The sequence below is a fragment of the Diadema antillarum genome, unplaced genomic scaffold, assembly GCF_040938485.1.
Source record: "Diadema antillarum isolate AM-2024a unplaced genomic scaffold, OU_Dant_1.0 scf00000134, whole genome shotgun sequence".
In the NCBI taxonomy this organism is placed as follows: domain Eukaryota; kingdom Metazoa; phylum Echinodermata; class Echinoidea; order Diadematoida; family Diadematidae; genus Diadema; species Diadema antillarum.
This window is the reverse complement of record NW_027271023.1, coordinates 1,915,643-1,942,764: the sequence shown is the minus strand read 5'-3', so window position 1 is coordinate 1,942,764 and position 27,122 is coordinate 1,915,643. Positions and strand designations below refer to the sequence as shown.

Genomic DNA, 27,122 nt, shown 5'->3' with positions numbered 1-27,122 from the left:
GTCTGAATAATTAAAAGATATGGTTAATTTGCTCCATAAAAACAATATCAATTGTGGTGTTCTATCATCACTTATAAGGGGATGTATTTCGAAGTATTACGAAATGTTTCAGAGTAGTTTTACTCATGGAATCTTCGATCCGCGATAATAATTCCAATCACACTAAATCAACGTCTGATCTTCTGACATAATCTTTCATGATCTTTGAGTACTCGTAGGCTTGGCCCCTAAATCTATAATGCACAATTACTTGAATAAATTTGACCTGATGTTTTATTATGGTAATCATGATTTCACTTATTTTCATATGAGATCTAACATAAACATTACTGATACAGCGGACTTGACAGAGTTGTTACGTTTTGAATGTTGTTGTTCAACTGTCTATTATAAAGTAGTGTCAAATGCATACACATGTACAAACTTATTGTATTTGCACGACTGATTTGTAAAGCATAATCATTTTAAAACATTTACACTCTTACGCCTATTCAGTTCCAGGTTTGACAGCAATAAGACATCAATCAATAACAAATGAATGAATGGAGGGAGGAGTGAACTGGTGAATGGAAACATACGTTTTCTCCAGGCTCGTTCAGGGATACCAGACTGCCTTCGTAAATGCCGCAGTAGGCCCGTGCTCCGTCCCACGATTGGGTATCGGTCACAAACTGGTAGCACTCGTACTCGTCCGGCCTCTTGATCCATCCACTGGGGCACGACGCACCTTCCACTGTAAGAAAGGTGAAGTTAAGGAGAAAGGGGATGAGGTGAAATTGTTCTGATCTCATCCTATAAATGATCCTGGAATAAAAAGGAAATTGAAAGGTGCTTTTCAGCCCTAACAATGCGATCAAAGTGCACGGTCTGTTTTGTTTTGTTTTGTTTTAGTTTTTGTTTTTGTTTCATTTTGGCTTGGTTTGCTTTGTTTTGTTTTTTACTCACGTCATAATTGCATTTTCATCCATGAATGTTATGCGTAATTGCATATAGTTGTAGTTATGCTATACGGCGCGTTGGGAATGGTGATGAAAATGTATCGCAGCACATACTGTAGCTCACAACATTCACCGTTATTGTATGATGTATACGTCGTGATCATTAACCGGTATCAGATCTCCCTGATGACTATTATTTGATGTCTGCTATGACAACCAAACTTTGTCTGGGGGTACATACTGACATATGAAGGGTGATGTTATTCCCCCTGCTTCCTGAAAGAGGTAAATCAAGTTCTCAATCATTATGCTAGAAACATGAAAATTGCCATGTTGAATTCTCTGAATATCATCTTTTTATCATTGTCCCGCTGTGACGTCATAAACTTGTAGCCTTCTCATCCAGCGATGCCGGCACCGAAACTTAAAAAAAGAAAAAAATCCCTGAGGAACACCAATATTAACACAACGATAAGTAGACGATATACCATTTATGGACACGTATTGCACGCTATCACATGAACAGATGAATAACTCCAAAACAAATTCAATGCAGTTCCTCTAATACCATATATGTCCATCTTTTTTATAAGAATGCTATGATCCATACAATCGAAAGTTTTAGACAAATCTAAAAATAATCACATCAAAATCTTTTTATTTCGAAAGACTGTGCTATTATACATAATTCCATCAAAGCCATGTATGAAGAATACCCTTATCTAAGACCAAATTATTTCGAATATAAGAAATATCTTTCAAGTAAAAAATTTCATCAATATATATCAACCTTCCAAATATCTTCGAGAAAACAGATAAAAGAGAAATAGGACTATAGTTTGTCAAAAGATATTTATCACCTCGGCTATTTTGCTATTTTTAAACACTGGAAAAACACCATCCTCTAATGATGTATTAAACATATTGCATGGATTTACAAATACAATAATACTCCTCTTAATAAAATAACTATCAATATCATCATATCATGTATATCCAGGACTTTTACCCGCTTTGACATTTTGTACAACTTCGAGAATATCACAAACGTTTATATAGGCCTTAAAACACAGAGTGAGGATGATCACTTGGGGATGGAAATTTTGTAAAATGTGAAGAGGTATACGGTACAGTATTTACAATTTTTGGAGCTATATTACTAAAAAAATACATTGGATGTATCAGCAATGCCATATTGGTCACACACAAATTGCCAATTCGGTTGCAAAAAATGCGATATTGCACTTTTTCCCTCACCTACAAAGAAGCGTGTTTATAGTTTTCCACGTACTTTTAATATCATTGTGAACATTCTTAGATTTATCACATTAATAATTTCGGTTCTTTTGACTTAAATCAGCATCAACTTTATTTCTATATGCAATATAAACAGCCTTTCGATACTCCGTTGGATTCTTCAGATAATTAGAATGCAATACATTTTTTTTCTTTTTACACATTTTCTTAAGAGTATTATCAAACCATGGTTTTTTATATTGATTACACCTCCGTTTAATTTCAACATATGGAAAACACTGATTATACAATTGGGTTACCATGCACTTTCATAAATTCAAAGAATTGATCATCAACATTACTATGCATTACATCATTACTGTGTTCCAATCAATCTCACTTAACTTTTCGCAAAATGATATCATAATAATTTCATCATGAATATTTCATCTTTTCAGGACTTTCAATATTACCTAAATCATAATGACAAAACACAGGCAAATGATCGCTTACATCTGTAACTATAATCCCTGCCCTTTTAACTATTTCAGGTCTATTTACAATATATATATATATATATATATATATATATATATATATATATCAATCAGTGAGTTTGAATGTTCAGTTACTCTGGAATACTCTCCCAATAAAAGGAAAGATGATTTATTTCAATAGGCCGTTTCGGTACTGTATTAAAAGTAAAAGTAAACTTTAACAACCATACTGCTTGCCGGAGACTAGTGACAACTTAGCACTACAACTTGGTGAATTCTTGGAGGGAGCAGGTGAATGAAAAATACTCATGAATAATTTATTGTAATCAATTACAAAAATGATTTATCTTTCCATTGCTCTTGAATAATTTCATGCTCATGTCACCATACGGGCACAGAAAATGTAACATTTTCCTTTGAAAATCACGTGGCAGCCCATACATGAAGTCAGGGTCAAACTAATCATTATCTTTAATGTAGTGATCGTGACCTCCTGATTAAACGCCACAGTTAAAATCATAAGCAAGATAACGTTCCGCTCCTGGACTGCGAACTTTAAATGCAGTTCCTATAGCTTTGCCACTTTATAACTGTGTTAGCATATGTATTTATCATGTCCATATGTGACCATGCACCTCAAAACGAACATAAAGTCGCACACACTGATTTTGCGTAAGGATTGAAAATAAGTGAAATGGGTCAACCTAGCCGAACTTGACTTTTTCATATTTTCTGAAAGAGCGGGTCTTCTTTTACATCATGCTAAAATTTGGTATCATAAAACGGGTAGGAAAGTGTGTTTTTTAGCAGTTTATCTCGAACATTTTTGGTAGAATAGTGTGATTAGGTGTGTCTTTAGAATCCCTTTTTCATTTCTGAAAAACCTTGTCCACACTCTTCACTTTCAACTCAAATAACTTTTGAAAGGATAGTGCTACTGCTTTGAGAGTTGGCATTAATTATGGACAGAATGTGTTAATGATGTATGCTTAATTTCAGTTAAATTTGATAATGCCTTCATTGTTGTTACTCTGGTGGTTTACTTCCTGTTTTTTGTCCCATTCATCGCACAGCCAGCACGGTTTGGTATAGATTAAGCGCTTGAATAGACACTGTACTTCAGAGCCTCTTTTCTCAGTTCACACTTTTCCTGAGTTTGTGCTTTCTTTCCAATATTTAGATAGGTTAGGAGAGTCCATTTGATTTGAGCTATACATCATTTTAAAGCTTAAAGTCTGCTCTTTCAGAATATGGTCTTAACTGAAAATTCCTGTCTGGCGACTTTTTGTTTGTTTTGAGGTTCAGGGTCACATATACTCTCTAAAAAAAAAATCGAGTGAAAATATTCACTCTTGAAAGAGTGAATACAAAAAAGAGTGAATTTCGAGTGAAATTGGAGTGAATTTTGAGTGAAAATGTTCATTTTCACTCATTTTTGAGTGACGTCAGGGATCACTCCAGAATCTTCGAGTGAATTTGGAGTGAAAATGCTCATTTTCACTCCAAATTCACTCCAATTTCACTCGAAATTCACTCTTTTTTGTATTCACTCTTTTTAGAGTGAAAATTTTCACTCGATTTTTTTTTAGAGAGTACATGGTTATTTGTGTTTCCCAAACATATATACATGCATTTCGTAAGGAATACCAAGTTGAATGTCTATATACTGTTGTTTAATCATGACTTTATTCAAGTTCAAGAAAGTGTGAGAATAACAAGTATACAAAAGAACCAGGTCCACCGTTTCATTCAAAACGAATGGCAGGTTTAGACACGTACATGGGGGTAAAAAACAACAATATTAGAGTTTACATTATTGCAACCCATATCGCACATAGAATATCAAATATTACCGGTGATCAATCAATTAAAAAAATCAATACATAATACTATTTCTGTGTTACAATAACAGCAGTAATGTAGTTATCATCCACAGTATTAATACAATAATCCGCATTAAAATATAATAAATTATACAAATACACATATAGGCCTATATATATGCATATACATACATATACACACACATACATATATAAAAAAACCTACATAAACCTTTTTATCATCATCATCTCATCAAATCTTCACATGTATATAATCTTATATATAATATAGGTTTATATGTAAGACTTACTGCCAAATATCTACTTGCTAACTGTGTCCGGACAAGGAACGGCTTTGATAAGCCGTTGTCGGTGGGTGACTCTGAAGTAAAAGTAAACACCTGTTATCAGATTTGCACATCGTATTACGGGGTAATATTGGAGACTTTGGCATCATTGGTCCTTAAATTGTATTTATATGCTCTTGTACCAGTTGGTGGCTGCCATCGTCACATGTTTACTGAAGAGCAGTATATGCAAACTTTTATGGGTCCATATTCATGCCTTCTTTTACAAGTTTGCTTCATATCCTGCAGATTTCCTCTTGAGCATTTAATATGAAGAAGAAGAAGAAGACATAGTATGGCAATGCCATCACATTGCGTTTGTTATTACGCCTGAAGTAGATATAATCAAGTGGAATATGAGTCATTTCCTGCCAGATGCACTATAGATATGATATGAAATTTTTTTGTTAGGAAATATTAAATGGAAAGAATACAAAACTTTAGTTAGAGTCCCAACGACCCTTCGATTTTGGTCTCTCTTTAATATGGTAGATGTATAAACCACTCCGTGTTATCGCCACAGTACCGTTATTTTCACGAAGTATTATTATCTTTTAAGATACATGAGTTTAATGCGCACTCTTGAAGTCAGAATCTATCTGATAATATCTCAACGATTATTACAAACTGTATCCACGATCAGGCGCGCCGGAAGCAGTTTTGGATTGGGGGGGCAAACATTGGAGGGGGCTCAAGATTAGACCATGCATATGTTACACAATATACACATACACACACACACACACACACACACACACACACGCACACACACATCTATTATATATATATATATATATATATATATATGTAAAGTGGCGTACGGTGGGTCGAAATATGGGGGAACCATAAAGTAATTTTGACGGTCTGTATGCTTGTGCGTGTGTGCGTGTGTGCGTGAGCAATAATGGGACTACAATACGTTAGTGAATGTGATACATTCAACAACGCAGTCATTGAGGAACATTGTAAGTTTTCCTTACATGGATTATGGAATGACGGTGTGAAACGATCGACAAATTGAATACTGTCAGCAACATAAGGTGAATGGTATAACAATAAAATGCGAGCGAGCGAAGCGAGCGAGCTTGAAAATTTTGATATTCTACTAAACAGTTCCAAAACTGCAGTTTTAATCGTAGCTATATATTTCGCTTTGGAAATAAATGGGGGCGCATCGGGCGCAACTGCTGGCAATTATTGGCAACAACATTAGGAGAATGGCATAACGATTCAATGCGAGCGAGCGAAGCAAGCAAGCTTGAAAATTTTGACATTCTACAGTCCCAAAACTGGGGTTTGTTGCTATATCTTTCACTTTAGAAATTAATGGGGCGGCGCATCGGGCGCAACTGCTGGCAATTATTGGCAACAACATTAGGAGAATGGCATAACGATTCAATGCGAGCGAGCAAAGTGAGCGAGCTTGAGAATTTTGACATTTTACAGTCCAAAAACTCCCGTTTGTAGCTATATCTTTCGCTTTGGAAATTAAGGGGGGCATCGGGTGCAACTGCTGGCAATTACTGGCAGCAACATTAGGAGAGTGGCATATCGATTTAATGCGAGCGAGCGAAGCGAGCGAGCTTGAAAATTTTGACATTTTACAGTCCCAAAACTCCCGTTTGTAGCTATATTTATCTTTCGCTTTGGAAATTAAGGGGTGGGGGCATCGGGCGCAACTACTGGCAATTACTGTCAGCAACATTAGGAGAATGGCATAACGATTCAATGCGAGCGAGCGAAGCGAGCGAGCTTTAAAATTTTGACATTCTAGAGTCCAACAACTGCCGTCGTAGCTATGTTTTTCGCTTTAGAAATTAAAGGGGAGGCGCACCGGGCTCAACTGCTGGATGCGAGCGAGCGAAGCGAGCGAGCTTGAAAATTTTGACATTTTACAGTCCAAAATCTGCCGTTTGTAGCCATATTTTTCCCTTTTATTCATATATATACATATTTATTTTGTTTTCTTTGTTTATTCATTTATTTTTATTATTATTATTTTTTTTTTTTGGGGGGGGGGGGGGGGCTTTTTGGGGGGGCAAAAATGCGTTTTGCCCCCCCACTTTTTGGATTGGGGGGGCGGCCGCCCCCCCTGCCCCCCCCCCCCCCCCCCCCCACTTCCGGCGCCTATGTCCACGATACTGTATAGCACTCTTGTGATGACTGTCTCACTCTGGTTAGTTTTGCTTTGTGTAAGTTCATTTCAAGTTATTACGCTACCTTAACTGTTAATGTTTATAGTAAAGGTTGAAAATGTGCATTTTTTTTATATGTCCACGTATAGACCAGTTTGCCAATTCATCGTTTGTGGAATGAAATTTAGAAACATGGATATTCTGACGAGAAATCTAAAAGTAAATACCGTCTTTCAATATTTTCAGCTGAACGCAATGCATACATTGAATCTATTCTTTTGCAATCTGATTCGGATTATCCCGTGTGGGTCAAATTGACCATCCATATCATGTAGTATAACATGAACAAAATAAAAGGGAATATGAAAAAAAAGAAAGAGATATGAAATTGTTTGTCATGATGAAACTATTAAAGGGGAAACCCAGTCAAAATATAAGTTGGTCTGACGAAAAAAAAGAGTGAAATCTTACGAGTTCAACGATAAAAAATTGACTGAAATCGGACGAAAAATAAGTCATGACATTTTGAAGTTTTGCTAATTTCTGCAAAATAGTTCCTGTACAGTAGATTTGAATATGCAAATGAGTGAGCCAACCATGTCATAACCTCACAATTTTCCGTTGATCGTGTACAAAAAAAAAAATGACGAAAATTCAATGTTTCTGTTATTGAAGTCAGAAACATGATGTTTTTCCTGGTTTAATAGCTTCATAATAGTGATTAGTTAGGTATACCAGGATTTGATACTCAGGCATAATTGCATTTGATTGGAAGACTGGAAATTTCAGAATTTTATGTGCAAACTATAAGGCAAGTTGTGAGGGGATTACATCATAAATGGTAATTTTCTATTTGCATATTCATATTGACTGTTCAAAAACTTCCAAAAAAAATAGCGAAACTTCAAAATGTCATAACTTCCTATTTTTCATCCGATTTCGATCAAAATTGTACCTTTGAACTCGTAATATCTTCCTATTTAACAGAATACTTATATTTGGACTGGATTTTCCCTATGTCCTACGTAGTATTACATGGGAAAATCCAGAAGATTATGAAAAACGTCATGGTTTGGCGTGATGGCACAATTACCCCGAAGGGGTGGATTGAGACAGTCAACCTCACCATAAGACTTACCAGTTAATGTGTCATAATTTGTTCTTTATAATTATCTGTGTGTGTGTGTGTGTGTGTGTGTGTGTGTGTTTGTCAAGTTTACAGACACAAATGAACACCAGTTTCCTCTAGTACAGAAACTAAAAACCAACTTTTAAACACAAAAATACATGTAGACACGTAAACACCAATATATAAACATACTTTCCAGTAGTAAATTTCTGTCTTCTGTAGTGTACTTCCGTCACAAGACAGGAAATCTCTTACCTCTTCCATAAGACAGCACCAGGGTCATCACAAGGACGACAACCAACGTCAGTGTGGTAGCATCTTGTGCCATGATCTTTCCGCCCGCCAGACAATCTGTCTCCGTACCTTTCAATGTTTTTTAATCCGAAACCACAGGTCACAGGTAATCAAGTTTGACTTTTATGTTACAACTGAGTTGCATTCATAGCTTCCTCTATAAAAGCTACACTTTCGTCACATGCCTCAAAGGTATTATATCCATGTTCCACTATGACGATGAATATTAGGAATTTATCTCAGGAAAATACGCACATGCCCCGCATGCACACAACTTGGTCTTGATATAATCTCTTTCTAACACTGAATTGCAAAATACCCGCACAGCCTCATCGTAATTTAGTAGAAGCTAGCTATTGTCCTGTTTTTTTATCTGTTAGTTTGTACTGTGGACACCAATCTAGAGGTCACGTGCTATTTGCTTGTTGAGCGTACTGCAATTTTAAGGGTCGCTCACGGTTGCACGATTTGGGTAAATCAGACACCGTGTCCCGACCCCTGCAGGTACGGCGCGTAAATAACGTTTGACGTACAACATTAAACAAATATAAGCAGGATTTGACAACCACCCCTCCTGAACGATACTTTGATGACTATAGCTGGAAAACCCAGACAGTTTGTTGCTTCTGAAGTCTTTAATATTTGTAGGAACGGATCACTTAAGTGTCTGTCACACTATAGTACATTAAGAACCTTGAGCCTGGTACAGGTAGCTACTACCCCCCGAGTTCTGAGGAAAACTCCTTACACCACTCGTCTGCTTTAAGGGGAAGTGCAGAACTGATAAATGAGCACACAAGAGTTGGACCATGCCCCTTATACCTGTGTGCAGTAGCCATTGGTATCACCTTATGGAAACGGTGCATGCGTTACACCAACGACGTATACTGTCGGGGGATTGTACATTTTCCATTCTAATTTAAAAGATGTTGTAGTAAATTGATAATTGACCTGAGTAATAATCACTAATGGAGATGTCCATTTGTCATAGGCCATCGCGGACATGACGAAAAACATTTGTTAGTATTGTGACTGTAAATTGTAACAACAGCAGTAAGTACAGGTGTTTGTCTACATGGTCATCGCGACAACCGCTACTGTATTTTGTGTCATCTTTTAAAAGCAGTGTTCAAGAATTAGTGACTGGCTGTAATCTATTGTTATCTCTCTTTTTCATTAAAGAGTATAGGCAATTGAAGTCTACGTCATTGGGAACCAACGTCTGACGAAAAAAAAAATCCTCACAAAATTTAGCTATACATGTATATGGCTTTCGTGGCCAGATTTGCCTATACGGAAAGGTAATTACATGCAGCAAAATTAAGCACACCTCTGTGGGAATTTATGAATTTATTAGCTCCCCAAATTTTCGTTTCGTTTTTCTTTATCGTGTTTGTTTTCTATATTTCTCTATCATGTTCCTATCCTGCTGTAAAACATGTCTTACCTGTTGTATCCGCCTCCCCCTCCCCCCCCCCCCCCCCATCTTGCACTAGGTGTCGAGTAACGATGATAGGTAGACATACCAGGGATTTGTAAAACACGGATGGAAGTGGTTATCAGTAATAACGGATCGAAACCGATCAGAGATTATCACGGCTCATGACCATCGTGACATGAAAATATCCAACGTTCAGAACACACACATAACAACAACTGCAACACTCAATCTAATTTCAACATAAATCGATTGACTTCGTTTTTATTTTTTTTTTATTCATTGTTACAAGGTGCGTAAAAGTACTGAAATTATATACGTGCAAAAGCTGTTTGTATATATACATGTAATATGATATATGGATAATTTTCATGACATGGGTAAAAGCTGGAGTATATGTATAAGACGCATGGGTGAAATTGAACCAGGATTCTCATTGTATTTATAATAGGTAAAAATGAGACAGTTCAGTCGAGTCAATGGCAGAACGTTTTCGCTGGGCTTTAAATGTTAAGATGAATGACAAATTGATCTCTATACAACAATTAAAAGTTACAGAAACCACCACATAAGCCTAAACCAATAAGTTGCAGGAATAATTCGCCAAAAGCCATGAACAGCAACAACAACAACATCGATATCTAAATGGTAGAAACTAAAAGAAAAATTATCAATTTTTTTTTCTCTACTGTTAAAAACTGTCCGCCATGATGAACTTGCCAATCATCAATAGGCCAGTCATATTGAAAGTTATCAAAACACTACTTCACAGTCGGGAAATTTGATGAGTACAAAATCTTGTCCAGAGGACTTCTGTAAAAGCCCAACTAGGAAATATTGTGCAAAAGATCCATGCGTTGTCTACTGCACTTGATTTTCTTTTCCACCTAACACAATGTTCTGTCTCTTATAAAAATGTATGGGGTTATCCCATGAGACCAACACCCACGAATCATGGAGCCCACGAGTTCGACATTGAAAAGGGTCCATGAATCATATGGCCACGAGTCATACAGCCCATGAGTTCGAAACTACGTTATAAGAAACAGCCCACGAGTTCGACATTACATTCCTGGGCTTAATTTGTCAGTCTCCCCGCGCCTTGTTTGCTTGGTGTCGAACTCATGGGATGTATGACTTGTGGCTTGTATAGCTCGTGGACTGTATGAGTCATGGGCTGTACGACTTGTGGGATACATGTATATGATTCGTGAGTGTCGAACTCATGACATGCACAAAAAAAAAATGCAATGCGTTGACAATTACATTTGTTTCTTCATATACAACCATGTCTGTGGAAGGAGAATGAACAAAACTGAAATGCATCATCAATATTGCTTTCTAACAGACTAATTTAAATATCGTTTAAAAAACGATAACTTCACCATCATTTTACAAAATGAGATTTCGTACATACGCATATCCTTATTATGGACTTCTTAAATATGTAAATGTATATTTTCAAGTATGTACGCTAATTTTCACATTCTGACACACTTTGACTCGTGTACAACTTCGTTTCGAAGGGTATACTATACATCAAGAAAAAAGGAATATAATATTATATACATAAATATACATGTGGCCGTGCACTACAAAACATGAAAAAGTCGCACCCCTCGATTTTACGTGAGGACTCAAGAAAGGTGAAACGGGTAAACCAAGTCAATTTTGAGTTTTCCATATTTTCTGAAAGAGCTGTTCTTAGTCTACATTACTCTTGACTTTGGGGTTATAAATTGAATGGGAAAGTGGGTTTTCAGCAGTTTTTTTCTACAACCCCCTTTTGGCAGAGTAGTATGATTAGGTTTTTCTTGGAGGCCCCTTAAATTTCTTGAAAATCCTTTGGACGCTCTTCACTTTCAACTCTGATAACTTTTTGAAGGTGGAAAAATTAACAAAGAAATGGGATTCCATCGGGATTCCAACTCGAGACCTCCGGATGCTAGCCCAGTGCTCTACCGACTGAGCTATAGAAAGCCCTAGTTCAGTGTTTTAAGGATGATGCTACTGCTTTGAAAATTGACATTAATCATGGACAAAATGTGTTGATAGAGCATGCTCAATTTCAGATTAATCCAATAATACCTTAATTGTTGTTGCTACAGTGGTTCACATCATATTTTTGTCCCATTCATGGCAGAGGTAGAACGGCTTAGTAAAGATTAAGCGCTTGAAAAGACCCTGTACTTCAGAGCCACTTTTTTCAGTTCTCTTTCAGAATTTGCCCGTAAGAATCCATCCTTTGGCGACTTTTTGTTGGTTTTGTAGTAGAAGGTCATATATATATATATATATATATATATATATACATATATTATGTATTTCCATTCCAAAGGTCCGAGTGAAAGAGTTCGCACTTTAAACTAGCACCGAGAGTAAATCATTACGGCATCATATCATTTCGTCAACAACTTACATGCACATTCTATTACGACATATTTTCAAAAGACTTCTATTGAGTTTGGATCACACCGAGCTGATTTCAACCATAGGAAGCGCATCTGTAGGCTATTCGCTGGCTAGTTCGGTAGTATATCCTGTAAATCACTCTGGATTTAGAAGGCAAAAATGAGGAGAAATGTAAACACTATACTTATTCATGTTTCATTACTAAAAAGTAATGGGAATAATAAATATCTACGGCTGATTCAAAATGATGAGAAGTTAGACTTGATTTAGAAATGCTTACTCACTGAAAACAAAAAAGAAAGATAAATGATTATTTATTCAACGCATTCATTCAAATTATCTTTCAAATCTTTGCTCTCTGTGTCTTTCCAACATAATGCGCTAACAGCGTATACGATATCTAGTGTATTATACCTTCCGTAGACCTGACATTTTCAATTTCCTTTGTTAAAGATTTAGTCGATTTTGATAAGTGGCGAAGGCAAACAAAGATCCCCATTTCAATGATAATAATAAAAGAGTGGTGTCAATTTCAAGGGATGAGTGATTCCAGTAAAATCTTCCCTAATGGTGGCGTTATATTGCCCTGAAATTGACACAAGATCACCATACAAACATAGAATTGTCATTTGAACGAACATTTGCAAGACCTTAGGGGTACCTCATGGTTTGCTAAATACTTTGAAACCGCTCACGGATTCGGAGAAACCCCATCATCATACGATGACTCAAAATGGTTTCAAGAATAACCCAAAGTTTATACCATCCAGGGACGGACCATTTACAGAATTAAGGGGGAGCGCGTGCTCCCCCCCCCCTCCATTTTTTTTGCTTTTTTTTTTAAACAAAAATTAAAGGGCTCCCATTAAGTGCGCCCACGCCTGGATCCGCTACTGCGATCTGAGATGAATTTGCGTCTGTCTCTGCTCAATTTTGGGACAGTGCAACGCCTGCATTAGTAAACTATCAAGTCGGTTCTACGTACCTTGCCGATTCACATGTTTGTAACCACTCTGGATACCCGCATGATATTCTGTATCTCTGTATGACCGGCTGCACGTAGGTCACTGCAAAGATTTGTCTGTATGACTGAAATGTGCACCAGTTAGGCCTAAAAAACACACACACACAGAGAGAGAGAGAGATTGGTGAAAATTTAAGAAGTTTACCAAGCACATCTGAAAGTGTATATGTTTACTCCTCTTTAACAAGAAAATATAATATCTAAATGATAAAAAAAGGACAAATCTCCTTTTAAGAGTATATTTGTTTCTTAATTGGGAAAAATTCCCAAGTATAAGCGTAAATTGAGTGAATGTACAGTTTGTAGTAACGTCAGGAACTGTTGTATAGTCTTCTCATCAAGCGATGGAGGCACCGAGAATTTAAAACTTCTTTAACTTTTGAATGATGTGTCCGGCTAGTTCCTCAAACTAACTCATATGCTCTACTTATATTGCTTCATGCACTCAATCCACATAAATATTTACATAATTCTCCCCTTTCAATAACTTTGACTTATCACACTCCTAATATGTGCAGTTGTTAATGGGTTATTTTTTTTTTCTTGTGTGTGCGTGTGCGTTCGTTTGTTTTAACAGACAAGCCCAACCCAAATCTATAACAAAACACACCCCACACACATTAACAAATGGAAAGGCTGACATTAATGTGATGTTACAATCTCATTGATCAATGTTAATTCAAGACAATTCATTATAATTAAAAACATAATTATACTAATTGATCAGTCTGCTAGACTCCGATATGATGCTATAGTATACAAATAATGACTGCTATGAGGGGCACAGTTAAAATTATGGTTTTCACATCACCGAGGGCCTACATAATTTTAACTGTGCCCCGAATGTCAAGCTGTCATTATTTGTTTTATATACCGAAAATATAGATTCTTCTTATCTGATTGGTTAAAAGGTTACCTGAATTAAACAAGGACTAAGCAAAGGTCAATCGTCTGCGAACGTGAATGAAAGGTCAAATTCATCGCGACCTGTGACCGCTAGTCTCTTTTACAGCACGCTGATGGAATGCGCGGCGGTCGTATCATTGGTGCGTACATAAGCGATCTATGTGTACGGGGTCGCGACTGTCTCCAAACCTATTTACAGGGCACAGTTGATTTGGGGCACAGCTATTTTCATGACTCCACTTTTAATCAATCAGATGAGAGGATTCTATATATGAGGTATAAAATTAATGATAATCATAGTCAATAGATTATGTTTTAAAAACGTGGGTTAAAGGTTGCCACTTTTTCATCCTTTCATTTCCAAACTCCTGAGTTACATGAAAAAAAAAAAAAGAACACTAATGTCATGCTCAGCCATCGTGCCTTTAGAAACTACAATGATAAAAAAGAAAATTGCAGGACGACTATTGAACAATTAATAGCAATGATAACAGTTCACATTCAAAGAACTTGTCAGCAGTTTTTTTTTCTTGTTATTTATTAAACCCGAAGATCTTACGTGAATATATAAAACTAAGCGAGGCACATAATCCAGGCAAGGTTCCATAGAAAATGCATTTAACCTTGTTTTTGGATATATGCTATGTTTTTGATGGTTTCTTGTCAATTCGAGGGTGTTGACCCCAAATTGATTCCAGATTGATGCCACAGCATTAGTATATTTTATTATCTTATAATTGATTTTATTCTAAAACACCATGTTTTAATATAACTTTTATTTTTAAACCTGACAGGTCAGAAGACGCGATTATCTATTTTAGCTTCAAAACAACAATACAAATGCCTCAAATAAACAGCGATTAATCGATGACATTGCATAAATGCCAATACCCTTTCCTGCTTTTTCAAAAGTTGATCGAGAACTTACCATGATGAGTGGTAACGGAAACATGTGTTAAAGTCAACACACACAAACCCTCTCGCACAGCCTCGCGGACACTTGCCTGGAAAAATAAAAGATGCGATATATTTTGGTGTAGAGAATGGTTCATGTGGTGTGTAGTGTCAATATTAGAAGGGATCTTTTTTTTTTTTTTTAGCAGAACTAAAAGTCCAAAACATAATATGAGTTTGTAAAGTTATATGCAATAGATGTTATTTAAACTTCGACTAATCATTCTGTGATGTAGGCCTATTAATATGTCCTGATACTGCAATCGTAGCCGCGAACTTAATGTACGTGATTGTCCATACGGTAACCGTGAAAATAATTGATGTCGCCGTAGATTGACGAAAAATTAGGATGTTTGTAACTAATGTTGGTAGATATTATTGTCTAGGTTTATTTTTTCATTGGCCCTGACATTAACCTGGAAGTCAGACACTGTAAATGACAGCGGAACAAACAAACGGAATTCTTTGAAATTTCAGGCAGGAATATCACTTTCAACGTAGAATTGTACGATATCAACGTTGATTTAACAATGTAACAAATAAATTGGAATTAAACTGCAGTAAACCTAAAGAGATAACATTAGAATGGTATGCTGATTGGTACACAAGCATTGCAGTCTGGAATTTACTTCAGTATTTTAAACCTTACACATGAGCCAAAGGAAAGGGTCAAGAGACAAGTCCATCATATACTTGAGTCTACGAATAACATTTTAGATAATTCATACTCCACTTCCTCTTCCTTACTCTGATATACAACAATTTCATTTTGGTAAACCTTACACTTTCAGCCTCATGAATCATTACTGTTATTTGTGAACGAGAAATTATTGGAACTTTTGCCTCCACACAAGTATTGGCCTAATTGTTCGGGTACTGAGGTACGACTACCCTCATCTTTACCAGTGTATTCATGTTTTGTCTTTTCTTTTATTAATTGGATAATTATTTGCGCACAATAGCATTTTACACTAGACGTCATGCAATCTCTTCGTTTGTATGAAACACATTTAAGCTTTTCTTTATGTATTTCTTTATGATAGCAATGATTGATAGAATAAAAAAGCAAGGTAAGTATCAAGTTATTCGATGGATAAGCTCAATGTGACCAGGAATAACTGAAAACGTCTTAATATTCTGTTATTTACCAAACATAAGATCTCAGGGTCATTGGTTATCGCTTTACTTTGTAGATATTCGACCCCTCCTTTTCTTTGTATATATATTCCTAAGTATTCCTGAATCATGTTATACGATACTTTTTTAACGGAGTATTTCAGTATCGGCCCGGGGCTGTTTATGTCTATGATTTTATGAATTTGCTTGTACGTCCCTATTACATGACTTACTGTATTGGCACTGCGGTCCATAGAAGCCTTGTGGACATATGCATGTACCTGCACCAACGCACCTTCCACCATTTAGACACAATCGTCGGAAATATGCTGGGAAGATTATTCAAAATATACATTCAATTTTCATAAACACTTATCTAATTCATATTTTCGTGTTTAAAAACCTTATCTCATCCAATGCTAGAAATCGTAGACACGTAATAACAGTAGTAGTAGTAGTAGTAGTAGTAGTAGTAGTAATAATAATAATAACAATAATAATAATTATTATTATTATTATTATTATTATTATTATTATTATTATCATTATCATCATTATTATTATTAATACTATCATTATTTTCATTGTTATTATTACACTTATATGGCGCTTTATACTGGTGTTTCTAAGCGCACTGGTGCTATTCGTACAAAAATACTAGAAAACACAACATTAGGACAATGCAAAACCAACATTACAGTCATAAAAAAAGAAGAAAAAACAACACATGTGATACAGTGACTGACTGTCTGCGCCTCCAGAAAAAAAAAAATACAACTGATTAAACAGGTGAGTTTTGCAAAGGATTTTAAATGATTCAATAGATGAGGTATTCTGAATATGAAGAGGGAGTTTATTCCAAAGGGTGGGGACAATGGAGGCGAAGGCACGGTCACCACAAAGGTTTCTGTACGTGGGCCATAATACATTGTCACCATTGTTTTGTCTACTGCCCAATACATTATTCTTTTGTTGGTCCCTCGCAGTATGGAGTCTGATACTACCATCACTTGTAATAGTGTCGTGTTTATGTCTCATTGTCCCACTGTGAATTTTGGCTATACAGTCTTCTTATAATCCTTCTCTTAACATTGCTACTATAGCCTGTTCCTTTTACAGAGGGCAGCTGTAGCCCGCTGGGTGAATTTTTTAATGATATTTCTGTGCATAAACCAATGTAAGAATTGTAAGCTGATGGAACCAGCTGATGGCATCAGTAGTTCACCTAATTTGCATATTCATGGTTACGAACACCTAACGACAAACTTACAAAACTGACAATGTGATCCGAAATAGCCTCGTGGACACAGACATTCATCTGCAGGGCCAACGCACCTTCCACCATTTAGACAGACTCGTCGGCAGTACGCTGGGGAGTAAAGGAAAAATATATTTTTATGTACACTAAGAAATTAATAGTTCCATTTTTTTTTTCTTGACAGTTGGATTCGGAGTTCTTCTCGAAAACACGTCATTTAAAAAAATTCAGAACATAGATAAGTAGTATACAAGAGACAAAATTAAGCAAGCAAACAAACAAACAACAAAGTTCTCCAACATATCCGGAAATCAATTTAACAGGAAGAAGTATACAGCAAACCTTTGCAACTGTTGTATTGTCCGCAGGTTTGGTGCTGCAAAGCAATACTGCGACCGTTCTTGCAGTCGGAAATTTTGGTTTCAGGTTTACAAACGGCATAGCGGAACCGAGTACCCGTCCCGCATGATCGACTGCAAGCAGTCCACGGTGACCACCAGGTGTCATCTTCGGTAGACACTGAAGACAAGACAAAACAAACAAACAAACAAACAAACAAACAAACAAAACGGAATGATGACATTGAAGCTGGAATCTCAAATGAAAGAACAATTCCTTTAAAGACAGTAAGAATTTCCCGAGTTTTGAAGGCATTATCTACAATTTGCATATGAAATAAAAACCTAGCTTGATAGTGCTTCAAAATAGTTCTAAAATGTGAGTTAGTGATAGAAACAACCAATGTATAAACTTGTATTAGTATAATCAATATCAAATATTGCTTAATATATTTAAAAAATGTAAACAACAGATATGATAACATTGTTTCTAGACTAAACCGTCTACACTTATAGATCATGTAGATTATTAAGAAAAAAATGATATCTCCTAATATTTCAGGCTTATCTGCAACATTTTTATGTCGTAGGATGTTTTGTGATACAATTGACCTATACATAATATGCACCAAATAAGATAATTTCAACATTTTTTGTTTTTAGACCACTGCTCCCAATGGTGCATAGTACCTTTAAACGATGAACGGGATGAGCACGTCAAAATATTATTGAGTATCAAACCAGATTACACTAAAATGGCGTCACTGTAAATTGGTTGCAAGGAATTTGTCATTTCAAAGTTTTGACATCATTGTCCTCATATCCAAATTGCAATTTTGGGTTATGTGGATTTCTTTTTTATCAAGTAGTATCACACCAAGTATGACGATCATCGAACTTGTCCATAATCCTACGGTTGATTTTATTGTTATAGAACAATCCGAATTTGCTGCCTAACTTTCAACTACGTCAAGGCAAGTGGAAATCTAATGCAACTACAACATTTGCCATGGAGCTACAACCATTGGAACGAGTTCCTTGCTTGCAACAAGTTTGTACATTTACAATGGGCCGAATGCATAAAACAAGCAAAAGCACAAGCTCGTCTAGCAGAAGGTCTAGCCCAAGCAATTGCTTAATCCATATGCATAAACTTTTGCTTGTGCTTATACCTTTTGCTTGACCCGCACAAGCAATTGCTTGCGTTTTCAACAAAAGGGTCGTCACGCCTGTGCGAACACAAGAACAAAGGAGTGTGGCAGCACGTATTTGAAAGGGCATAATGTGTGCGGAAACATTTCCTGACATACACGGTGACATAGCAGAAGAGCTATGAAATGACACTCATAAATGCACACACAGAAGCACACACACAAGTGTACACACACATGTATTACTGGCTGATTCCCATCCCTGCTTACAGCAGCCCGGATCTTCCAGATCGCACGTGGAGCGGGTCTCTTTGCTCTCCACCGAAGTCAGACATCTTACCTGTTTTTCATCACATTTTACGTGCTAACCACTAGACATTCCCGTTGTTGAAATGAAAAAGTTTTTTACTCTACTTATGAGTAATTTCTTGTAGATTTATACCACTCCTTCACAAGTGTGGTTTTTCTTTCATGAATATGAAAATGATACTTAAAAGGGAACGTCCCAGCTAAGCAAAAGCTCAAGCTCATTTTATAGAGCTTGGAAAATCGTAAGCAATTGCAAGCAAGAACTAGCAAAAGGTATGTTTTATACATACGTTTTTAAGCAAATGCCTGGTCTCTAAGCAATTGCTTGCGGGCAACAAGCAACTGCTTGTACTTGCTAGCAAAAGCTTCTGCTCGCAAGCAATTGCTCGTTTTTATGCATGCGGATTCGAGTAAAAGGCTAGCACAAGCAATTGCTAGCATTTATGCATTCGGCCCAATGTACCCTTGCCTGTACCTAGACGTAACGTGAGACAAGCTGGTGATATACCGGTAACACGTTTTGGATTTTTTTCCATCAACATTTTCAATATCGATGTTTAGTCTTTGACATTAAGTAAAAACTGGGCACTCAGCTGCTGTGGACGTGCCTATGGAGTTTGTTTCCTTGACAACTAAAAAGCGTATAAAGACATTTTAGAGATATAATGCTTGTGGCATAGGGTGAAGGTTGTCAGGAATTAATGTCCTTCCGCCTCTTTGGTTTGTAGCCTTCTTGCTATATCCAGCGATGACGCTACATTGGATTCATTTAGGATCTGAAAGGAAACTTTCCACAAACTTCACGTAAAAGCAACTTTTTTCTCTGGTTGTCCGTTCGGGTCAAGAAATTCAATCCTTAGTGGCCCCGGGCCACTGATATATTGTTTAATATATATATATATATATATATATATATATATATATATATAGTCAATATAATTTCTACATATATATATATTCTATATATATGAAGAGTTTGTTTGCAAAAACCGATACGTCCATTTTTGAAGATTTTGAAGTACGGTCTTTGTCTTAAAGTACAAAATAATACCTTTTAAATGATATATTGGTCACTACATATAAAGGTATATTTTTGAAGTAATGGTCAAAAGAAGCAAACATTTTCTTATTATTCTCTTTATATTTCTTGATCTTTAATGGCAAATATCTCCATTTGACAAATATGGACTTATCGGTTTTTGCAAACAAACTCTTCATATATACATGTATAAATTAATCCAGGGAAATCAGGGATATGATGTGGATAGTTTTGATTTGTTGTTGTTGTTTTCACGTAGTACAAATTTACACATACTTGTATTCATGTCCGGCACTTTTGGTACGTCTGGTTTTGTCTGGTATGCATATTCTAAGTCATGAAAAGAGAAAAAAAAAAGATATATTGCAGTTCAATACAATACGATAACTCCGGTGAAGTTAACATATACAACGAAGTTCAAATCTGGCACTAAACCGCCACCAAAATCATCCCACCAATCCCGGAAAAAAATAAAGCCCATGCATCACTACTCCGAAAGCGTATATCACTTTCTTCTTCTTCTTCTTCTTCTTCTTCTTCTTCTTCTTCTTCTTCTTGTTCTTGTTCTTGTTCTTGTTCTTCTTTCTTTCTTTCTTTTTCTTCCCATTGAGAAGTACCATCTAGTACGACAATCAGTTATAATCAATGTATACATACCATTGCCATAGTATGGCACCAAGAAGCTCACATTGGATCAGATACAAACTGATGTACCAAATCAAGTAACCACTATACCATCCAATCAACTTTTCACCAAACACGAAACTCCCAATCCAGTAATGACTTTAATTGCTGCGAAATAAAATTATAGTACATGTGCATTATAAACAAGCACCCCCCCCACATATATATATATATATATATATATATATATATATGCAAACATATTTCATTTCATTTCATATATGTATACATGTTGTATATATATATATATATATATATATATATATATACAATACTATATTTTTTTTTCCTTTTCAGAGTGCGAGATAGCACATACCTGTCTTCATATCTGGAACTTTTGGTTCGTCTGTTGTGTGGTGTGGATATTCTATGTGATAAGAACGTGATATTACAGTTTACAAGTCGTGAATTGTGTGCAATGTCAGCACTATACAAGGAAGTAAAAATTGGCATTAGACTAACACCAAATCATCGAACCAATCCCGGAATAAGACATAAAAAACCCCACCACACTTCCGACATATTCATTTTGGCTCGTGGACAAGTATACTATGAGACAGTTCGATCAAATAATACAGCTCTATGGATCAACTCTATTTCCTCATCAGTACCCTATGGAAATAAAAACCAGTGTGTAATGTACATACACACACAAACGTGAACGTAAACTCCACCCCCCCCCCCCACACACACACACATTCACCGTGGATTATTCTTGTACAAACGCAAAGACGTAATCATTCTTAATCATGAAGTAGCTATTAACAGACACCACAGCTTAAAATCCATATCAAAATAATGTGCAGATCGATAAGTATATGATATACTTCTGAGCAACTTTTGATAGCTCAGCGTAATATAGTATTGTTTTGATAAAACAAATAAGCTAAATAATGTTTCAATTAGTTGTTTGCATATCTACTTATCTCACAAAATGTAGAATATGACACATACCTGTCTTACCGTCTGTCACTAACGGTACGGTCGTGCCTGTGCTTTGGAAAGGCGTATCATCGGTCATGGTTGACAACCCTTTGGTAAGAATGCCATACATTATTTTCATGAAATTATTCTATTGCTTATATTCAAGATACGTAATGTATGCAGAAAGAGAGATAATAGGGTGTGAGATACTGACACGTTTGCATGAATGCAAGGACATGTTTATCAAAAAAGAGCACATCAACAGATCAAGGCACTTTTTTGTTCTAATTATTGCTACAAGTGTATTTCATCCCTGCATTGACTTCAGCTCTATAGAGCATGGATGTTGGTACTGTACGATTCATAACATTTGTACCCAAGTTACATCTTATTTTTTACCAGTTGCCCATTCACATTATATGTTTTTAATCAAGAGCAAGTAATTGCAGATGAACACATGAATCATAGGCATGAACAAACACTTGTGCGTGAGTGGCCCGGGATGTTGCACTATTGACAGACACCACGACTACGAATTCAGTCTCTATATAATTTGCTCGTCAATGGGTGAATAATGCAATTGCTAGTAATCCTAAATCTTAGACTCAAATATGAAATTGTGCCGATGGAAATTAAGCTTCAAGATGTCATTTGCTTATTTACGTTTCTTTATTTGAACTTACACACACCTGGAGTGCTCTTCGTCACTATCGGTAGAACCGTGGTTGTACTTGTGGAATCTGTATTATGAAGGACATGATGAAGAACCCTTTAATCGCCATTAAATGATAATCGCTTCAATTGGTTGCACACAATCATAGGCTGATAGGCAACTAAAGACAGCAGGATATTAGATCAGTGCTCCACCACGTAAGTATATTGACACGTTGACGTCTACGGGTATTAAATTCACGCGTTGCCAGATGAGCGCCTTATTAATGGTCCCCCGTTAGCCAATGCCAAAGTACAATTTATCGTAAAGTTCTAATCTTATTGTATACACTCTTTCATTTCACATAATTTTACTCATCTTATTTTCTGTTATCAAAGAAATTGTATATGTTTTTGTCGAAATATGCAAAAAAAAAAATGAAATGGAAATAGAATGCAAGCATAAGAGTGAAGTTCGAAGACTATCATGCTTCATTTCGATGCTGCTCTCATCCAGTACAAACTTTCAGGTACATCTTACACAAAGTAAGAGGTCGTCACATACCTGTCGTCATCTTCATCACTGTGGCACCACGTCTCTTGTTTGATTTGCACAATCTATATGTCAAAGAGGTATAACACATCATGGTATCTCTGACTAATGGTGTAACAGTAATGCTATGCAGATACACATAAACGAAAGTTCAACACTTTTCAAAAGCATGACATGAATTGTTCATATTTGAAATCCTTAGAGGAGAGAAGGAAAATGAACCGATGTTTCCACCACAAGATAAGAACACACAAAAAAAAAAGTACATGGGTTTTCGCAGTATGCGCGTAAATATTTGCGGAATTTGGCCGAATACGAGTTATATTTTGTTAATGGAATTGATTTACACATCAATTTTCCTTCTTTGAATCATCTACATTGTAATCTGCTTATTGATATTCTATGTGATATTACTGAAAAGAATTTGATTTATGTATGAAATTGTGTTGGAAGAAAAATAATTCAAACAAACAAACAAAAGAGAGTAAGGCGTGGATAATGATAATGAAGAGCTTGCTTCCAAATGGCGCTAAATCCATTGCGCGCTAAATTCATCGTTTTGCAATGGATTTAGCGCCTTTTGGATGCAGGCTCTTCTATGTATAAATGATGATTTGATAGATTACTGACATACCCAATGGCAGAGGAACTCTTGGTGGGGGAGACGAACAGCTGCATGTTGTTACACCTCTCTTAAAGCACACAAAGTCTAGACAAGTGAAATAACGTGTAGGGGAGAAAGGTTGTCAGACTATCGTGTTAATGCTGTGTGCTATGGCAATATATACAAGGAAGTAAAAGTTTGTCAGTAGACGGCCACATAAATACCCCTAGAAATTAAGGAAAACATAACCCCACCACACTGATACACGATGTATACTTCTCGGCTCATGTCAGTATCAACGAGACATTGTCTGTCTGTCAACATAGATGAAAAAAAAAAGCTCTTACACGAACTACGAAATCGCACATGTCTGTCTCCATCTCTGTCACTGTTAACTGGTTCAGTTTAGTTCAGTTGAAATTGTTTCCATTCGTTCACAAAAGCCGTAACGAAACACCAATTATACATTACACAATAATTACTTTTTCCATTTTCTAGACAATACATAATAAAAGTACCATGAAGTACTTACATATAATTTCATCAAATAACAAAAAAACAGCAATGTAATCTGGAAGATTGACCAAAAAAAAATGAATACATTGTATTAGAATGGAAAAAGTGGTCCACTGAAAAGCAGAGCTTGTAAGACGTGGGTCACTTGAGTGTGCAGAATCTTTATCATAGTGATAATGGCAAGTTTTACTATCCAGGGGCCAAGGAACGGGGGGGGGGGGGGGCTGCGGGCCGATGGGAGAGTCAAAGGTCAACGGAGCTCTCCTATCCCCTGGTTCCGAGTCCCCTGCTTCCAAATACATGTACTCATATATTGATCATCATAATGTACCCGGTGGAGCACACAGTGACTTCTTTTTTTTTAATGATAGATTGCGTGGTCTGCTTATATCAGTCCTTATAGTGAACAGGTAAAGTACACTGTAGTTCGGAAGTCATGGTGTACTATTAGAAACATGCGGGTTTTTCATACAAATACACTGACAGCCTGAAAGAGCTTAAAGAGTTACTTTTTACAATATTTTTTTTGATGTTTAGATATGGGTATAAAATCATAATTTCAAGCGCTCACCTGCAAATGAAACGCAGACAAAAGAGACAGAACGACTGGTATCGATGTAGGATTTGTCTGCATAGAAATGAAAAAGATATGCTAGAGTGGGACAAAAATAGACAAGGCACACAAAAAATATTGAGAAAGAGGGGAGCATAATTAGGATGAAGAGAGAGATCGGTGCTTATTTACGTCGATGTGCTTATTTACGTCGATGTAGGGCAATTTGTCAATCAGTTGCAATGAAAACATCTCGACGAACGAATTTCATGAATTTGGAGATAGAGATCACAACAATTAGATGAATTTCAGACTTCTGCATTTGAACATCTATGCGTATAAGGTTATACTGGGTAAACAGAGTTTCATTATTCATATTGATTGGGATGAGGACATGGCAGTTTCATATTATATAACAATGCATGACTGGGTACTCAAGGAAGCAAAAACAAAATAAAAAATGCATAAATTCTGCACAGCGGTGAACTTATTAGGCAAGTGGTATATATTGTAATGGAATATATCTTATACTTCGCTATAATATGTGAGCCCCCTATGTTATCATCATCCTTGTTCAGTTTAATAATGTCTCGGGGTTTTTCAGAGAATTGGTTCATAACTACTCTTCAGGAACCACAATGAATTCCAAAAATCTAAATAGGGCACTGTCATTTTATGTGCTAGCTATCACATTGTGTGAAAGTATATAAATCGTCTGCAATGCAATTCGATGGACATGTGGAACAAAGCATATCCGATTAGCGAATAGATGAACCATATAATTTGCCAGTGGACATAAGAATATTCAAAATGTCTTGCCTTCTATACGTTCGCAATATCAACCTTCCATACAAGCCCTACTCAGCATTGATTTTATTAGTTTTCATTTGGAAATAGTGATGATTACTTTCCCTACTGAATTCAATGTAAACTATGTAAGAATTCTATCGCGAAGAAACATCCTCCCCCTGCGTTGCGTTATGTACCAAATAACCCATAATTTTTGTCCATCATATTTAAGCAGTATGTTTCATGTGCGTGAAACCCCATATGTAACGAGATCTGGCAAACATAAACTCAAACTCCCCCAACCCAAAACTAATTATGGTATACGATCTTTGATCTATCGTGGCGCAAAATTATGGAATGACCTAGATATAATATATGGTAAATTTGTTTCAGTTGAGAGTTTTAAACGTTATTTGAAGACCATTCCAATTGCATTGAATGCTTTATATTATTGAGTTTATGGCATTTTGATTTGGTATAATGTACGAGATATTATTTTTGTTTAGCTCTTTTTTTTTCTCTCTCTCTTCTTTTTTTTTCCTTCCTACCTCTGATTTTTTTTTTTGCTCCTTATTGTTTGAGTTTTTTTTTCCTTATATGTACCTCGCGTATACTTATATTTGTTTACTGGTTCAGCTGAATTTGTGTATTTCTTGTACAGTCATTTTTTTCATTTGTTGTTGTTGTTTTTTACTACTCTCCCCTATTGAATGTTTTGTGTATTGTTATGTTGTTTTTACTTTGGTTGGACCCCTTCGAAAAACAGCAATTTGCTGAAAGGGCTATCCATCCCACAAGTGGTAAATAAATAAATACAAATACAAATACAAATACAAAATCCTGCATGTGTGTGTGTGTGTGTGTGTGTGTGTGTGTGTGTGTCTGTGGAGGGGTTCTTTGGCGAGGTGGGGTTGGAGAAAGTTTCCTTTAAAGTTTGGGTCAAGGGTCATGATTATGAGAAGACCCTCGGAAGTCATGGGCTTCTAGTATTTTTGTTGTTTTTTCGGCATTCCCTCCTCCCCCTCCCCCTCCCCCCCCCCCCCGCGATTCACTTCAGACCCAATTTATCAAATTTTCGGACACCAAGACTGAGAAGAATGAGACAAGCATCTACGTAAAATCGCAGGGTAAGATAATATCAATAAGACTCACCATGATGTTTCTCCTTCAGACTGTGTCATCGACGTCAGATCTGCACGTTCCATTGGATCTTTCACATCAAATCCACATTGATTACTTCCGTGTCGAGTACAATACATTCACATTAATATATAAGAACAACTTTTGATGTCTGTATACAGCAGGCTCATCACGCTCGTCTCCTCCCAGCTCTTCGTATGTGGGTGAGCTACCACATATACAGACTATTGGATGCACAGAGCTAGAGCTTCTGCGTGTATAGTGTGCAGTACCGGCAATGATCATGCTTCTGGTGTATGGCATAGGTGAACCACAGTTTTTATGCACTCGCCAGCATCCGCTCTTGACGCTATGGGCCAGATCT

The 27,122-nt window shown here is 36.4% G+C and overlaps 2 long non-coding RNA genes across 2 annotated transcripts; both read right to left on the bottom strand.

The window, feature by feature from the left end:
• Positions 1 to 12,294: 12,294 nt before the first annotated feature.
• On the bottom strand, positions 12,295 to 15,183 carry LOC139720885 (uncharacterized). Its single transcript, XR_011710194.1, has 3 exons — positions 15,108 to 15,183; positions 13,235 to 13,360; positions 12,295 to 12,389 (listed from the first exon to the last, which is right to left on the bottom strand). It is a non-coding gene; the product is annotated as an uncharacterized lncRNA (long non-coding RNA).
• Positions 15,184 to 17,890: 2,707 nt separating this feature from the next.
• On the bottom strand, positions 17,891 to 22,055 carry LOC139720884 (uncharacterized). The gene is made up of 4 exons (XR_011710193.1): positions 21,983 to 22,055; positions 21,345 to 21,395; positions 20,621 to 20,674; positions 17,891 to 18,026 (listed from the first exon to the last, which is right to left on the bottom strand). It is a non-coding gene; the product is annotated as an uncharacterized lncRNA (long non-coding RNA).
• Between the last annotated feature and the right edge of the window lie 5,067 nt (positions 22,056 to 27,122).